Raw genomic sequence first — 15020 nt, forward strand, 5'->3', positions numbered from 1 at the left:
AGTTTCAAGAAAAAGGGCAAAGGGAAGAAGAAGGGGAACTTCAAGAAGAACAGCAAACAAGTTGCTGCTCAGGAGAAGAAACCCAAGTCTGGACCTAAGCCTGAAACTGAGTGCTTCTACTGCAAGCAGACTGGTCACTGGAAGCGGAACTGCCCCAAGTATTTGGCGGATAAGAAGGATGGCAAGGTGAACAAAGGTATATGTGATATACATGTTATTGATGTGTACCTTACTAGAGCTCGCAGTAGCACCTGGGTATTTGATACTGGTTCTGTTGCTAATATTTGCAACTCGAAACAGGGACTACGGAATAAGCGGACACTAGCAAAGGACGAGGTGACGATGCGCGTGGGAAACGGTTCCAAAGTCGATGTGATCGCGGTCGGCACGCTACCTCTACATCTACCTTCGGGATTAATATTAGACCTAAATAATTGTTATTTGGTGCCAGCGCTGAGCATGAACATTATATCTGGATCTTGTTTAATGCGAGACGGTTATTCATTTAAATCAGAGAATAATGGTTGTTCTATTTATATGAGTAATACCTTTTATGGTCATGCACCTTTGAAGAGTGGTCTATTCTTATTGAATCTCGATAGTAGTGATACACATATTCATAATGTAGAAGCCAAAAGATGCAGAGTTGATAATGATAGTGCAACTTATTTGTGGCACTGCCGTTTAGGTCATATCGGTGTAAAGCGCATGAAGAAACTCCATACTGATGGGCTTTTGGAACCACTTGATTATGAATCACTTGGTACTTGCGAACCGTGCCTCATAGGCAAGATGACTAAAACACCGTTCTCCGGTACTATGGAGAGAGCAACAGATTTATTGGAAATCATACATACCGATGTATGTGGTTCGATGAATATTGAGGCTCGTGGCGGATATCGTTATTTTCTCACCTTCACAGATGATTTAAGCAGATATGTGTATATCTACTTAATGAAACATAAGTCTGAAACATTTGAAAAGTTCAAAGAATTTCAGAGTGAAGTTGAAAATCATCGTAACAAGAAAATAAAGTTTCTATGATCTGATCGTGGAGGAGAATATTTGAGTTACGAGTTTGGTGTACATTTGAAAAATTGTGGAATAGTTTCGCAACTCACGCCACCCGGAACACCACAGCGTAATGGTCTGTCCGAACGTCGTAATCGTACTTTACTAGATATGGTGCGATCTATGATGTCTCTTACTGATTTACCGCTATCGTTTTGGGGTTATGCTTTAGAGACGGCCGCATTCACGTTAAATAGGGCATCATCAAAATCCGTTGAGACGACGCCTTATGAACTATGGTTTGGCAAGAAACCAAAGTTGTCGTTTCTTAAAGTTTGGGGCTGTGATGCTTATGTGAAAAAGCTTCAACCTGATAAGCTCGAACCCAAAGCGGAAAAATGTGTCTTCATAGGATACCCAAAGGAAACTGTTGGGTATACCTTCTATCACAGATCCGAAGGCAAGACATTCGTTGCTAAGAATTGATCATTTCTAGAGAAGGAGTTTCTTCGAAAGAAGTGAGTGGGAGAAAAGTAGAACTTGACGAGGTAACTGTACCTGCTCCCTTATTGGAAAATAGTACATCACAGAAAAATGTTTCTGCGACACCTATACCAATTAGTGAGGAAGCTAATGATGATGATCATGAAACTTCAGTACAAGATACTACTGAACCACGTAGATCAACCAGAGTGAGATCCACACCAGAGTGGTACGGTAATCCAATTCTGGAAGTCATGCTACTAGATCATGATGAACCTACGAACTATGAAGAAGCGATGGTGAGCCCAGATTCCGCAAAGTGGCTTGAGGCCATGAAATCTGAGATGGGACCCATGTATGAGAACAAAGTATGGACTTTGGTTGACTTGCCCGATGATCGGCAAGCAATTGAGAATAAATGGATCTTCAAGAAAAAGACTGACGTTGACGGTAATGTTACTGTCTATAAAGCTCGACTTGTCGCAAAAGGTTTTCGACAAGTTCAAGGGGTTGACTACGATGAGACCTTCTCACCCGTAGCGATGCTTAAATCCATCAGAATCATGTTAGCAATTGCCGCATTTTATGATTATGAAATATGGCAGATGGATGTCAAAACTGCATTCCTGAATGGATTTCTGGAAGAAGAGTTGTATATGATGCAACCAGAAGGTTTTGTCGATCCAAAGGGAGCTAACAAAGTGTGCAAACTCCAGCGATCCATTTATGGACTGGTGCAAGCATCTCGGAGTTGGAATAAACGCTTTGATAGTGTGATCAAAGCATTTGGCTTTATACAGACTTTTGGAGAAGCCTGTATTTACAAGAAAGTGAGTGGGAGCTCTGTAGCATTTCTGATATTATATGTGGATGACATATTGCTGATTGGAAATGATATAGAATTTCTGGATAGCATAAAGGGATACTTGAATAAAAGTTTTTCGATGAAAGACCTCGGGGAAGCTACTTACATATTAGGCATAAAGATCTATAGAGATAGATCAAAACACTTAATTGGACTTTCACAAAGCACATAACTTGACAAGATTTTGAAGAAGTTCAAAATGGATCAAGCAAAGAAAGGGTTCTTGCCTGTGTTACAAGGTGTGAAGTTGACTCAGACTCAATGCCCGACCACTGCAGAAGATAGAGAGAAAATGAAAGATGTTCCCTATGCTTCAGCCATAGGCTCTATCATGTATGCAATGCTGTGTACCAGACCTGATGTGTGCCTTGCTATAAGTTTAGCAGGGAGGTACCAAAGTAATCCAGGAGTGGATCACTGGACAGCGGTCAAGAACATCCTGAAATACCTGAAAAGGACTAAGGATATGTTTCTCGTATATGGAGGTGACAAAGAGCTCACCGTAAGAGGTTATGTTGATGCAAGCTTTGACACTGATCCGGACGATTCTAAATCGCAAACCGGATACGTGTTTACTTTAAACGGTGGAGCTGTCAGTTGGTGCAGTTCAAAACAAAGCGTCGTAGCGGGATCTACATGTGAAGCGGAGTACATAGCTGCTTCGGAAGCAGCGAACGAAGGAGTCTGGATGAAGGAGTTCATATCCGATCTAGGTGTCATACCTAGTGCATCGGGTCCAATGAAAATCTTTTGTGACAATACTGGTGCAATTGCTTTGGCAAAGGAATCCAGATTTCACAAAAGGACCAAACACATCAAGAGACGCTTCAACTCCATCCGGAATCTAGTCCAGGTGGGAGACATAGAGATTTGCAAGATACATACGGATCTGAATGTTGCAGACCCGTTGACTAAGCCTCTTCCACGAGCAAAACATGATCAGCACCAAGGCTCCATGGGTGTTAGAATCATTACTGTGTAATCTAGATTATTGACTCTAGTGCAAGTGGGAGACTGAAGGAAATATGCCCTAGAGGCAATAATAAAGTTATTATTTATTTCCTTATATCATGATAAATGTTTATTATTCATGCTAGAATTGTATTAACCGGAAACATAATACATGTGTGAATACATAGACAAACAGAGTGTCACTAGTATGCCTCTACTTGACTAGCTCGTTAATCAAAGATGGTTATGTTTCTTAACCATGAACAAAGAGTTGTTATTTGATTAACGAGGTCACATCATTAGTTGAATGATCTGATTGACATGACCCATTCCATTAGCTTAGCACCCGATCGTTTAGTATGTTGCTATTGCTTTCTTCATGACTTATACATGTTCCTATAACTATGAGATTATGCAACTCCCGTTTACCGGAGGAACACTTTGGGTACTACCAAACGTCACAACGTAACTGGGTGATTATAAAGGAGTACTGCAGGTGTCTTCAATGGTAGATGTTGGGTTGGCGTATTTCGAGATTAGGGTTTGTCACTCCGAGTGTCGGAGAGGTATCTCTGGGCCCTCTCGGTAATACACATCACATAAGCCTTGCAAGCATTATAACTAAGATGTTAGTTGTGAGATGATGTATTACGGAACGAGTAAAGAGACTTGCCAGTAACGAGATTGAACTAGGTATTGGATACCGACGATCGAATCTCGGGCAAGTAACATACCGATGACAAAGGGAACAACGTATGTTGTTATGCGGTCTGACCGATAAAGATCTTCGTAGAATATGTAGGAGCCAATATGGGCATCCAGGTCCCGCTATTGGTTATTGACCGGAGACGTGTCTCGGTCATGTCTACATTGTTCTCGAACCGTAGGGTCCGCACGCTTAACGTTACGATGACAGTTATTATGAGTTTATGCATTTTGATGTACTGAAGGTTGTTCGGAGTCCCGGATGTGATCACGGACATGACGAGGAGTCTCGAAATGGTCGAGACATAAAGATTGATATATTGGAAGCCTATGTTTGGACATCGGAAGTGTTTCAGGTGAAATCGGGATTTTACCGGATTACCGGGAGGGTTACCGGAACCCCCCGGGAGCCAAATGGGCCTACATGGGCCATTGTGGAAAGGTGAAAGGGGCTTCCAAGGAGGGCTGCGCGCCTCTCCCCTCCCCTAGTCCTATTAGGACTAGGAGAGGTGGCCGGCCACCTCTCTCTCTTTCCCTCTCTCTTTTTCCAAGGACTCCTAGTTGGAATACGATTGGGGAGGGGGGGAGTCCTATTCCCGGTAGGAGTAGGACTCCTCCTGCGCCTCCCTCCTTTGGCCGGCCAGCCTCCCCCCTTTCATCCTTTATATACGGGGGCAGGGGACACCCCAAGACACACAAGTTGATCCTTGAGATCGTTCCTTAGCCGTGTGCGGTGCCCCCTGCCACCAAATTCCACCTCGATCATACCGTTGTAGTGCTTAGGAGAAGCCCTGCGTCGGTAGTACATCAAGATCGTCACCACGCCGTCGTGCTGACGGAACTCCTCCCCGAAGCTTTGCTGGATTGGAGCCCGGGGATCGTCATCGAGCTGTACGTGTGCTAAGAACTCGGAGGTGCCGGAGTAACGGTGCTTGGATCGGTCGGATCGGGAAGAAGACGTACGACTAGTTCCTCTATGTTGTGTGATCGCTTCCGCAGTCGGTCTGCGTTGGTACGTAGACAACACTCTCCCCCTCGTTGCTGTGCATCACCATGATCTTGCGTGTGCGTAGGAAATTTTTTGAAATTACTACGTTCCCCAACAGTTAGAGGATCACAAAAAAGGGTTGTACCCCAATTGCGAAGATGGCAACACAAAGCTCGGTACCGTACTGGAATTGCTGCAGTGGAAGGCAGAGAATGTTGTGCCTGACAAAGGATTTGAGAAGCTACAGAAAATATTGAAGAAGAAGTGTCCAAAGGATAACGAATTGCCTGACAGTACATACGCATCAAAGAAGGTCGTATTCCCTCTAGGATTGGACGTGGAGAAGATACATGCATGCCCTAATGGCTGCATCCTCTACCGCGGTGCATACAAGGATCTGAACACATGCCCGGTATGTGGTGCATTGCGGTATAAGATCAGACGAGATGACCCTGGTGATGTTGACGGCGAGCCCCCAGGAAGATGGTTCCTGCGAAGGTGATGTGGTATGCTCCTATAATACCACGGTTGAAACGTCTGTTCAGAAACGAAGAGCATGCCAAGTTGATGCGATGGCACAGTGAGGACCATAAGAAAGACGGGAAGTTGAGAGCACCCGCTGACGGATCGCAGTGGAGAAAAATCGAGAGAAAGTACTGGGATGAGTTTGCAAAGGACCCAAGTAACGTATGGTTTGCTTTAAGCGCGGATGGCATTAATCCTTTCGGGGAGCAGAGCAGCAATCACAGCACCTGGCCCGTGACTCTATGTATGTATAACCTTCCTCCTTGGATGTGCATGAAGCAGAAGTTCATTATGATGCCAATTCTCATCCAAGGCCCTAAGCAACCCGGCAACGACATTGATGTGTACCTAAGGCCATTAGTTGAAGAACTTTTACAGCTGTGGAATGAAAATGGTGTACGTACGTGGGATGAGCACAGACAGGAGGAATTTAACCTAAAGGCATTGCTGTTCGTGACCATCAATGATTGGCTCGCTCTCAGTAACCTTTCAGGACAGACAAACAAAGGATACCACGCATGCACGTACTGTTTAGATGACACTGAAAGTATATACCTAGACAAATGCAGGAAGAATGTGTACCTGGGCCATCGTCGATTTCTTCCGACCAACCATCAATGTCGAAAGAAAGGCAAGCATTTCAAAGGCGAGACAGATCACCGGAAGAAGCCCGCCATGCGTACCGGTGATCACGTACTTGCTATGGTCAATGATTTATACATAATCTTTGGAAAGGGTCCCGGCGGACTAGCTGTTCCGAATGACGCTGAGGGACACGCACCCATGCGGAAGAAGTAATCTATATTTTGGAACCTACCCTACTGGAAAGACCTAGAGGTCCGCTCTTCAATCGACGTGATGCATGTGACGAAGAACCTTTGCGTGAACCTGCTAGGCTTCTTGGGCGTGTATGGGAAGACAAAAGATACACCTGAGGCACGGGAGGACCTGCAACGTTTTCATGAAAAAGACGGCATGCCTCCGAAGCAGTATAAAGGTCCTGCCAGCTACGCTCTTACGAAAGAAGAGAAAGAAATCTTTTTTGAATGCCTGCTCAGTATGAAGGTCACGACTGGCTTCTCGTTGAATATAAAGGGAATAATAAATATGTCAGAGAAAAAGTTTCAGAACCTAAAGTCTCATGACTGCCACGTGATTATGACACAACTGCTTCCGGTTGCATTGAGGGGGCTTCTACCGGAAAACGTCCGATTAGCCATTGTGAAGCTATGTGCATTCCTTAATGCAATCTCTCAGAAGGTGATCGATCCAGAAATCGTACCAAGGCTAAGGAGTGATGTGGTGCAATGTCTTGTCAGTTTCGAGCTGGTGTTCCCACCATCCTTCTCCTATATCATGACACATGTCCTAGTTCATCTAGTCGACGAGATTGTCATTCTGAGGCCCGTATTTCTACACAATATGTTCCCCTTTGAGAGGTTCATGGAAGTCCTAAAGAAATATGTCCGTAACCGCGCTAGGCCAGAAGGAAGCATCTCCATGGGCCATCAAACGGAGGATGTTATCGGGTTTTGTGTTGACTTCATTCCTGGCCTTAAGAAGATAGGTCTCCCTAAATCGCGGTATGAGGGGAGACAGACTGGAAAAGGCACTCTTGGAAGTGACTCAATAATATGCAGGGACGGATATTCTTGGTCTCAAGCACACTACACAGTTCTACAGAACTCTACCTTGGTGACCCCGTATATCGATGAACACAACAACAGTCTGCGCTCCAAACACCTGGAGCAGTGCGACGACTGGATTACATGTGAACACATCAGGACTTTCAGCAGTTGGTTAGAAACACGTCTCAGAGGTGACAACACTGTTTGTGATGAGCTGTACTTGTTGTCCAGGGGACCATCTTTGACTGTATTGACTTAGAAAGGATACGAGATAAATGGGAATACATTTTACACGATCGTCCAAGATCAAAAGAGCACCAACCAAAATAGTGGTGTCCGCTTTGATGTAGCAACCGAGAGTGGAAATGACACATAGTATGGTTACATAGTGGACATATGGGAACTTGACTACATACATGATTTTAAGATCCCTTTGTTTAAGTGCAAATGGGTCAATCTGTCAGGAGGCGGGGTACAGGTAGACCCACAGTACGAAATGACAACAGTGGATCTGAAAAATCTTGGGTACACTGACGAACCGCTCGTCTTAGCCAATGATGTGGCACAGGTTATCTATGTGAAGGACATGTCTACCAAACCGAGAAAAAGAAAAGATAAGGAAGCGAATACATCATATGATGAGACAAAGCGCCATATAGTTCTTTCAGGAAAAAGGGACATCCTGGGAGTGGAGGGCAAGACAGACATGTTTGAAGATTATGAAAAGTTTCATAAAATTCCTCCCTTCAATGTCAAGGCTGACCCAAGCATCCTGATAAACGATGAAGATTATCCATCACTTCACGTTCCACACTCGTATGCCATTGTTTCGTGTTCCACACTCATATTTATAAACTGAGGAGGAGGAAAATGTGGGATGTGTTCCTGATCCCTCTAATTAGACCACGCTTCCTCCATTGCTACAGGCCGGAAAACTGAGATCTGGTGCTATAGGTGGCTATGATGGCGAGCGGGAGTGACACAGCATCGGGGACCGGGGAGATGCCATGGCGGAGAGCTCTCTGAGCTTCAGTTCTTCTTCGTTCGTCGACACGGTCGCCTTGCCAAGAGGTATGGGGAGTTAGTCCTTGGTCGATTTCTAGGATTGCCTTTTCCCATCTGTAAGATATGGTTGCACAAGGATTTCTTCCTGGCCGCCTTGTCCTCCTATGTCTCGACGCAAAGCAGACCACAAATATTTCAAAATCGGCAAGCTGGCACAAGGTCATCCATACCTCCATTCTTTGTTGCGGTATCTCTCTCCCCCTTCACCATTTCGTCCATGGGATCCTTCATTACTACGATTGTCAACTTCACCACATCACGCCAAATAGGGGTTTGCATCTCGCCCGCTTTGTCACTTCACGCGATTGTTTCTTGTGAATGGCTCTGCACTTTGGTCTCTGGCCGTGGAGGGAGAATGGCCTGATGCCGGACTATGGTGAAGAAATCATCTCGCCTCATCCAAAATCAGGATATTTCCAGCTTCCAATGCCACAGATGATTAGGTCATGGCAACAGGGCTGGTCTTATACCTCAGACCTCCCAAAGAACCTAAAGAAACCGAGCTTGCCTAAAGGTGTAGGCAAGAGAATGGACTTTGTTCGTGCTCGTATGGTTTGGCAAGAAAGGGATGGAGTGAGAAAGTATCACTTAGTCAAGTGGGTGGACGTATGCCAACCTAGAGACCAGGGGGGGTCTGGGGATTACTAATTTGGAGATTAAAAACATCAGCCTCTTATGTAAGTGGTTATGGAGATTAGAGAATGAGGAAGGGGATTCGCGGGAAATGATTAGAGCCAAATATTTGAGTAGGAAAACTCTGGTTAATTGTGAAGCATCTCGGGGTAATTCCCATTTTTTGGAATGGGTTGTTGAGTATAAAGGATATCTTCCATTCTTGCTGTCAAAGGGTGGTGGGTGATGGTTGTAAGACGAGATTTTGGGAGGACACATGGCTGGGGAGAAAGCCACTTTGTCAACTTTCCCCCTGCTTGTATAATTTAACTTTCTGTCAACATGTTACTGTTGCTAAAGTCTTTAACCAGGATTTTGATTGTATTAGATTTAGGAGATGTCTTTATGGAGAAACTCTTACAATGTGGAATGAATTACTTGATATGTGTAGTCAGGTTACTCTGTCGGAGGAGCCTGGCAGAGTTAAATGGCTTTTAACTAAATCTGGATCCTTCTCGGTTAAGTCGCTTTATTATTACCTTATAGCTAGAGTTGTTGCTTTTCCTTTTAAACTTCTTTGGAGGTTGAGAATACCTCTAAAAGTAAAAGCATTTATATGGTTAGTGATCAAAGGGAGGATCCTAACCAAGGATAACTTATCTAGACGAGGGTGGAAAGGACCAAATTTCTGCGAATTTTGTGGCGTTTCTGAGAGCATTGATCATCTATTCTTTTCATGCTCTTGTGCTAGGTTGTTATGGAATGTGATATGCGGTACACTAGGTAACCCGAAATTATCTTTATCTTTCTTTGATCTTTGTCAAAACTGGATACCATCCTATTCTGGAAAGGATAGGGCTATTGTTTCTATAGGTGCTGCTGCTTTGATATGGACAATTTGGAAAACAAGGAACAAATCCTGTTTTCAACGTGTTTTCCTTTCAAATCCTATCAATGTAATATTTACCCTGTGTTCTTTGTTGGATTCATGGATGATTCTACAGAGAAAAGGTGTGCAAAAAATGCTTAGGGAGGTTTCCAAGAGGCTATCTCGGGTAGCAAATGAAGTCTACAGAAGAACATATGGGTGGAATCCTTCTGCTCTAAGACTGGGTTTTGTGTCTACCTGAAATTGGGTGATTATGTAGTATGTTTTGTCTATTGTTTTGGCTGGTGTGCAAACTGTAAAAGATGTTTAAAAGTTTGTTCTCTCTCCGGTAGTGGGTGATTTGGCATCCTATAGATATGGTTATATGTCTAGGATGTAGGTTGCTTATCAGTTGATGAGGTGATGCATGAGGTCTGATGGAAAAAGTGGTGTGGTGGTTGTATCTAGACTTCTATTTTCTTAATGAAAATGGGGCCATGTGGCCCTTTTATCGGAAAAAAAACCGAGCTTGCCAATCTCTTTTGATCAAACCTTTGGTGCCCATTTCTCTTTTGATAAAAAAAAGTATGGCTAGGTTGGCGTGTGTTAACCGAATCATTTGGGCCCCGCAGCCTCACTACCATTTTACTAGGGTGATATCCATAAGTAGGCCCATTTCTGATGTCTGTCCTGTCCGTGACACTTGGATCCTTGATTTCTTGTTTATTCAGTCTAGGCCTGTTATGTGGCATTTGGATGTTTTTGTTACCGCAACATTTCTTCCTGGAATCAAATGTTTAGGTCTCAAGTCAAATGATGCACAATTGTATTGAACATATTCACGAGAAAAATGGTAGGCCAGGATGAAGGGCAAGTAGCTGTGGAAAGGTAGCCCTCCCTTATTGTAGGCTATTGTAATGGAATATTCTCCCAATCCAAATGGCAATCATTAGTAGAATAATATATAGACCCTAGATCAAGTGTGGCTAGACTGCCTTAAAAAGGGGGGTCATAACAATATTTGTATGCTAACGGTGCATCGCTCGCCTGCCCGCTTCACTACCGTATGATTTGGTGAGTGTATGTGAGCATCTGCTTTGTATTGTGTTCAAAAAAAAAAAAGCTCAGGTCTGATCATCTACACATGTATTGCACTCCGTGGATGCAAGCAGCTGGAATCTTGAACTCCCAATAATGATAGATAATCCTTCATATTGCAATTTGCCACCGTTTCAAGAAAAAGTATAATTTGGAAACATGTCTAAAATTACAAGGTGATAAAATCTAGCTAATAATAACTTGACGACCTGCATTCATTTTCGCCACCCTATTTTGGAAATCGGTTCCAAAAAGGGTGATAAACTAGCATAAAAGTAACGATAGAAGGCTATTTTTGGAGAATATTTACCCACTCCTAATTGCAATCATTTTTTGCCAACGTATTTTGAAAACCTTTCCAAACTATTGAAAGGTTTATGAAAATCCAGCCTGAGCAATTTCTATATATATAGGATCGTGCGTCGGTGGATGGGCAAATCATCTTGCAGTTTTGCTTAGAACACATATTTCCCTGTCAATCTCAATCCTGTTAATAACCACAAAGAAGCATCACAGTTGCATTACATTATCTAGATGGACAAGTACATGACCGCGCCAGTCCTGTTTTCTCTACTTCTTGTATGCCTTGCTACTACGACACAATGTAAGCGTTCGATTCAGAACTCTACTTCAGGTAATCTGTCGTTACAAGTAGTGCATGCACTGGTCAATTATACACACGTAGTAATTTAATTTTTTCTGTTTATGCTGGAAGTTGGTTTTTTTTAGTGCATGACAACTGCGTTTTTTCCGTTCTTGTGCCATCTGGTGCTTCTTTGCTAATCAACACGAAATCATACTAATGTCAATCATTTGTCTATATATGTTTTTCATAGGTCAAATCACCGACGGCATGGATAATGATAAGATCAATTTACCAGGCGGGTTGTGCGTCTATAATAAAAAAGTTCATCTCTACTGTTGCCTTGTGTCGAATTTATGCTATTACCCACAAGAATTATGCGTTGAAAGTTGCAAAGGATGACTCCTATCAAATTGACCTTTTGTTCGAAGAAGTAATAAAGAGTAGTAGCTTTGTTGTCGTTTGATAGGTCAGTCCGGTTGCAAGTAAACTCTGGGCAGGACTAGGTCCTTCGGGTGAGAAAAAGATGGAACCTCTCTTTGCCCTTGAATGAGCGAAGTTTTAAAAAGCAACTCCAATAGCTCTACTATATCCGTAAAAAAAGACTACCAATTAATGGATTTTGCACCAAAATTAGCCCTCCAACAACTCCTGTAAACCTGATTTTGTTTTACGAGATCGTGTTTACTTCACCGCAACCTCCCTCACATCTACGGGAATATGACTCTTTCTGTATAATTTCATAGACAGGAAACCGCCTGAACTTTCGCCGGAGTAGACCCTTGCGTCACCACGCAGCACCACGTCTCCATCATACTAGCGCCGCCCACGGCTCACCTCACCTCCCCCCTCCCTCACCGCATCACCCCGCGCCGCCCCTTGCCGGCCCGCCACCACACTACCTCACCGTGTCAGGCTGGCGCCAAGCCGCGATGTACCTCACCAACCACCATCCGACGTGTCCCTAACTTACGGACCCTAAACCTTTAGCTAGGTTTGTTTAATGGAAAATAAAAAAACTTTTTTTGCGACAATGATCCAAATCTATTATCAAAGTTCACCGTAAGTGCAAAGCAGCTCAGACATAATTAAAATTGCAGCGAGATTCCGAGAATGAGCCACTGACGTGCCGCGATCGGCACTCCCTTATTGGCGCCGGCTTGACCTTCTCGATGACACCGGGAAGTCTTCGTGCGCGTGCCCTTAAGAACCAGCGCCCTGGAGCCGTAATCGTCGCCATTGAACCCTCGAAAAGATCTGACGCACCAAACATCAGAATCTCACCACCCGACTAGACACCCTAATTAACCTCACAGCCCAAGGAGATGGCAGGAGCTGTGATAGAGTTTCATCGACTACATCCAAATGGCGAAGTCGAGGACGATCAGATTCCGGAAAATAAACTCAAAGAACAAGCACCGCAATCCACCCGAGCGCTACACCAGCGTGGAGAATACCCTAACCTAAACTACTAACCAGAGCGGAGGCACCGGAATTACCCTCCCCGCCACCGGCCGCCGAATGTGACTCTTTTTCATCTTTGATGAGCGTCTTCCGAGCTTAGGACGTTTCTACCTTGAACGTCAATACAACCATGTGATCTCATTGTGACGTCTGACCTTCACCCGCCTTACACCTCTCTGATTGTTCGTACACATGCGGACATCGCATACACCGAAAAGATATGTGTTGTAGACGGTGCTACACTTTAGGGAACAATAACTACGGGATATTTTAGAATAAGAGACCGCCATAATAGAAATGACTAATGCGGAATCAAAAGGGTACAAAAATAAGGAATAAACATAATAGCATGATATGGTATAGCCTCATTCGTCAGAGAAGTTCTCTTTGTTTTACCAAAATTTCAGCCAAAAGTATTTTCGTGGCAGCCAAAAACTGTGTTGTGATAGTAGTTTTAGCAAAAACAGATTCCTGCCAAAACTCCTTGTCGTGGCATCTTGAAAATGATGTTGTTGTTGTTGCCGTGGCAGCACGAAACGTTGTCCTGGCAGAACATTTCTGCATGACTTGTTTCTTCAGTTTTTTCTTCTTCGACTTCGTTTACAGCCTGATAAAGTTGTCACCACCATATGTAATCTATATATTATCACCACTATCTCTATCGCTACTGTATAAAAATTACATTATATAACGTTGACACACATGTCAAAGTGACAACCATATAGTTATTACTCGCATGTCATGTTAAATTTTACATCATATAGACATCTCATACATGTTCTCATCAATATGGCAAAGGCTATACTACATAACATGCAACCTGCAAAACCAAGTTGGACGCCTCTAATTGGTTTATGCAAAAATTTATTTTACATGGCTTCTAGGCTTTGGGAACAAACTCAAGTTACCTATATTCATCATCAAGTATGATTATTCAAGTTGCTAGATTAACTTTGCGAGGTGTACGACAAAGAGACTTAACTAAAAATCTCTCGCCCCCATACTAAACTTTGTCATACGCGTGACCTAGTGTAGATCAAATATATATACCCTCAAAAATTCAACTTTCTTAACTAAGGTGGAACTGATACATTCCAAGAATATTCATAGATTTCAAATATCATTCACAAATTTTAAATCAGTTCATTAATGCAAACAAAATATTTGCAAACTCTAAAAAATGTTCATGAGTTTAATTATTCATGATATGTTAAAATGGTCATCAATTTTTTTTTAAAATCTTGCATTTTAAAATGTTCATGAGTAATAAAAACTCTTCATGGATTAAGATTATACGAATTTGCAAAAAACTCCAAGAAATTAAATAATGTTCCAAATTTTCAAAAATATTAACAGAATTTTAGAAATTTACTAATTAATTTTGAAAAATAATAATAGAACATGAAGATAAACCATGGAAAATAAATCTGTAGAAAAAAAACAAATTGAAGCTTCCCAAAACTGGAAGAATCAGGCTACATGGGCAACTCAGTAGCATCGGCGGAGGTCTGCGTTGGCTGGACCGCCTCCCCGGTATGCATGAAATGTGAATTGTCATGATAACCCTTGAGAGAAAAATAAAAATTACCTAAATTGAAGAGTTCCGTGGCAAATTGCGTGTTACCCTCTAAAATGCATCTATTGGCACCTGCAAAAAAATTATCTATTGGGGCTTCTTCTTTTTTGTGTGTGTCATCCTTGCGCGAGGGCCATGCTAATCTTCTCTATATCGTTCCAATTTTATTGGATCCGCCAGGTCACACTGCCTGCCTGCCGGGGCCACCTCCGATTGCAACGAATCGGCTTTGCGCAATGGACAATGAGTGACGACGGCGGGTCTCATAATATGATCCCCGGGAACGCTCTTTCCTCATGCCGTGATCCCGGGTGCGTATGAGAGCGGTGACTGGACAACACACACAATTATTTTGACAACCAAATACTTATTTTTAAATCATCAAATCCATACTATTACATGCAACATAGACCTAGTCTAAATTTGCGCCGGTGACCATCCTTTTGGTTGTCCGGCTCTATCCATGTCCAGTGGGGCCGGCTGAGCCCCACAAAGTAGAGGGTCGATTGTCGCCGAGGTAGAGTAGGAGATGGGACATGAGCCACCGCCGTCTCCCATGTCCTACTCTTCCTTATTCGAGCATGTGCCTGCACGTCGC

General features: G+C 43.2%; 1 pseudogene; it reads right to left on the reverse strand.

Annotated features, from left to right (window-relative positions):
- Positions 1-14500: 14500 nt before the first annotated feature.
- LOC123132711 (uncharacterized) lies at positions 14501-14611 on the reverse strand (annotated as a pseudogene).
- Positions 14612-15020: the final 409 nt, after the last annotated feature.

This window comes from Triticum aestivum, chromosome 6A (genome assembly GCF_018294505.1).
Source record: "Triticum aestivum cultivar Chinese Spring chromosome 6A, IWGSC CS RefSeq v2.1, whole genome shotgun sequence".
In the NCBI taxonomy this organism is placed as follows: domain Eukaryota; kingdom Viridiplantae; phylum Streptophyta; class Magnoliopsida; order Poales; family Poaceae; genus Triticum; species Triticum aestivum.